The sequence below is a fragment of the Micropterus dolomieu genome, unplaced genomic scaffold (assembly GCF_021292245.1).
Source record: "Micropterus dolomieu isolate WLL.071019.BEF.003 ecotype Adirondacks unplaced genomic scaffold, ASM2129224v1 contig_14638, whole genome shotgun sequence".
In the NCBI taxonomy this organism is placed as follows: Eukaryota; Metazoa; Chordata; class Actinopteri; order Centrarchiformes; family Centrarchidae; genus Micropterus; species Micropterus dolomieu.
Window position 1 is genome coordinate 7644 of NW_025743624.1, and position 3703 is coordinate 11346.

The 3703-nt window shown below is 47.0% G+C and overlaps 1 long non-coding RNA gene across 1 annotated transcript in view; it reads left to right on the forward strand.

The window, feature by feature from the left end:
* Window positions 1–3220, forward strand: part of LOC123966961 — a 5417-nt gene extending 2197 nt beyond the window's left edge. Inside the window, exon 3 of the long non-coding RNA XR_006824139.1 lies at window positions 2843–3220. This is a non-coding gene — a long non-coding RNA (uncharacterized LOC123966961). The remainder of the gene's footprint in view (window positions 1–2842) is intronic.
* Window positions 3221–3703: the final 483 nt, after the last annotated feature.

The following is a 3703-nucleotide window of genomic DNA, read 5'->3' on the forward strand; positions in this document are numbered from 1 at the left end:
TGATGAAGGCCGACCAGCAGAGCGACAGAGTGCTGGTAAATGCATTAGTGCAGCCGCGAGCACTACAGGTTTAAAGATTTCACATTATTGGCTACATCACAGACCACACATTTCTCTGTTGGTGATTTGACAAAGGTCTGTTTTTAAAATGTTACATTTCCCGCACGGCTGGTCGGTTTCCGTTCTGCAGTCCATCACACGAAGCGTGCTGAGATGACCATTGTGTTGCTAAAGCGGTTCGCCCACAATGGCCACACACAAGGCTGTCTGTCTGTCTCTAACTGCAATTCGAATAGACAGAATAACTTCTCTGGGAATGTGATCAGGATGAGAGTAAAGCTCTCTCTCCCAATGCATACAAGCCAAAACCAATCACCATAAAGAGGTGATGATGATTTTATGGACAAGGGATCCCATTACTGAAACAAGAGAAAGCTTTCTCCCATGATTCATGGTAAACTAACAGTGCACTTGACTGACTTGAGCTGACGAAGCTGAGCTGACAGAGCCTCACTGACTGAAATGGTTCTCTATAGTCTACCTGTACTCGGGGACGACAAAGACCTGACCTACGTTCTTACTTGACTTGACCGCAGGACGATCACATGACCTGTTCTGACACTACATCTTGGAAGCGAACCAGATGCCTGGTGCTTATTGTCGTGTTGCTTGCTGTGTCTGTTGCTTTATGTTATGCTGGATGTTTCTTTGTGAGCTGCTGCCGTGTTGATGATAAAATGTGATGCACGCTAACAGACTGACCCCATTTCTACAGGAAAAGAATGCCGCCTGCTCGTTCCTTGTTGTTTGATGTTATTGTTTAAATCCCTTTTTTTTAACATGGTCCAGAGTTTTGCCCATGCACTCTCCTCCACAGAGAAAAGGGGGAACTGAATGCAAAACTATGGAATGTGTGTGAGGTGTGTTATCAGACAGCCTGGAAGCTCAGAGGCTGTTTTACACACACAGAGCAGAGTGTCACCCAGAAGAACCATGTGACCACCTGATGAGGGAGCTTTTTAGCTAAACCCAAGCAAAGGCAATAAGTGCTGTTGATGATAGTTGACATGTTTCCAAAATGGACAGACATCAGTGTTACTACAGAAACATGGTGACAGACTGAGACCAGTCGCTTTTTCTTTCAGCAAAACTGGATCCAGTGGCTGCAGGGTTACCACGTTGTCTTAGAGCTGTGGCAGCAGCTGAGGAAGCTGTCATGGCATCACGTCACATTGTTGGTTATTCTGATTTAACCCTTTGGTCCCTCATGCGGTTTCTATGATCTTGCTTGAACAGAAGACCTCTCATCTCTCGACAGCACGTTGGCGCCGATACACCACTGTTCTATTGGATATGCCTAACATCGCTGTCAAACGCTGTAATGTTGTTGTGTAATGTTAAATCCTGCAACTTTGCTCCCCATTCCAGGAGACGGAGAAGATCATAACTGTGTTGCTGTGCTTGAGCAGGTTTGCACTCCACGTCCAGATCTGTCTGAAACACCTCTAACTAACCCAGACCTGATTCTCTTTGTTGACGGGTCTGCTTCACGCAATGTTAACACAGGAAAAAATCAAGTTGTCAGCACGAGACACTGAAATCTGGCCCCTTGCCATCTCATTATTCAGCTCAAGCAGCTGAGTTGGTTGCACTCACTGAAGCTTGTAAATTGGCCAAAGACAAATCAGTAACTATTTACACAGATTCTCAATATGCATTTGCAACCGTGCATTAAAATCTGATGGTAAGCCTATTCTGCATCATGATAAAATAGCTGCATTGCTTGAAGCAGTGATGTTGCCGTCTGCTATTTCTGTATGCAAATGCCCATACTAATGCAAAAGACTTTGTTTCTACAGGTAACGCCAAAGCTGATGCAGCTGCCCGCACCGCAGCTCAACAGGGCCTGACACACACACACACACACCCCTGCACGCAGACACAGATATTCCTCTGACATTGCATGCTATGCAACAATTTGCTCCATCAGATGAGAAGCGCACATGGCAACAGGCTGGTTGTAAATATGCTGATGGATTGTGGACTGGTCCCAATGACAAACCATGTTTACCCAAACATTTTTTTCCACATTATGCTGAATTGACACATGGGTTGCATCATGTGTCAAAGGGAGGGATGTTCGATCAACTAAAGCAACACTGGTTCATGAAAGCTTTCACAACATACGCTCACAACTTTTGCCAAACGTGCTCAATCTGCCTAACACACAACACAGGGAGAGGATTGAGGGTTCCCTTAGCGGCACACCCAACGCCAGATAAACCATCTGATCACCTGATGATGGACTTTTTTGAGCTTAACCCGAGTCAAGGCAAAAGGTTCTGTTTGGTCATAGTTGATATGTTTTCCAAATGGATGGAGGTTTTTCCAACTTCAAAACAAGACGGTGCAGCTGGAGCTAAAGCCCTGATTTCTGAGATCTTGCCGCGCTGGGGCGTGCCTTCTAAAATCAGCAGTGACAACGGCACACCTTTTGTAAGTGAAGCCATCAAACAACTTGGCTCTTATATGGGCATTGATTTGAGACAACATTGTTCCTTCCACCCAGCGAGCGGTGGAGCAGTAGAAAAAGAGAATGGAACATTAAAAGCTAAGCTAGCTAAATGTTGTGAAGACTCTTCCATGGACAAAGGCGTTGCCGTTGGTGTTGATGTACATGAGAACGAGGGTAAGAACTAGGTCAGGTTTGAGCCCGTTTGAGATTCTTTTTGGGCGCCCTCCACGAACAGGGATAGAGGCAGCGAGCAGAGTACCGCCTGACACACATCACTGTGAGAATGATTGAATGACTTTGTCCTCTGCTCTTGCCCGTCTACATCAGCAGGTTAAAGAGGCCCTACCCTCTCCAGCGACAGAACCACTGCACAGTCTCCTAGAGTCTCCTTTTGTGGTGGTTAAGGACTTCAGAAGAAAGCACTGGAAGGCGCAGAGGTGGAAAGGTGCTCCTGACAACATACACAGCGGTAAAAGTGGCTGAAAGAGCTACGTGGATTCACGCCAGCCACTGCAGGAAGGTGCCTGCACCAGTACAACAATAGATCAACAAGCGTGCACAATCAGCACCTCGTGTTGTGAGCGAAGGAGGGATTGGGAACGCTTAGGCACCCTTTGTCTCGGACTCACAGGCTGTTAGACAGCAAACATCAGCACAAGGGAGCTAGTGGGAAAACTCCTGGTCTCTCTTGGGGCGGCTGTGGCTCAGGAGGTAGAGCGGGTTGGCCGTTAATCGGATCGATCCCTGGCTCCCCCTGGTTGCGTGTCGAAGTGTCCTTGGGCAAGATACTGAACCCCGATTTGCCCCTGGCGGCTGTTCCGCCAGTGTATGAATGTGTGTGACTGGTGAATGCAGATGTAGTGTAAAAGCGCTTTGAGTGGTCGAAAAGACTAGAAAGGCGCTATACAAGTACGGAGCATTTACATTTACCACTGCTGATTTAAGTGACGCCGCAAAAAATTAAGAGTGGGTAGCATGGTTGTCTCTGGAAGGAGACGTCATGGGACCCAGTCAGACACCCAAATATTTGTGAGCCTACGAGGAGCAACAGAGATGTTTGCTGCCATTGCAACAGCATGAACAGTGCCTCTGTTGCAGTTCTTAGATCACAAGCGTGATGCACAAAAGCCACCACAACAGAACACCACAGTGAACTACAGGCATTGACATCAAATAGCAGTGTTGGAG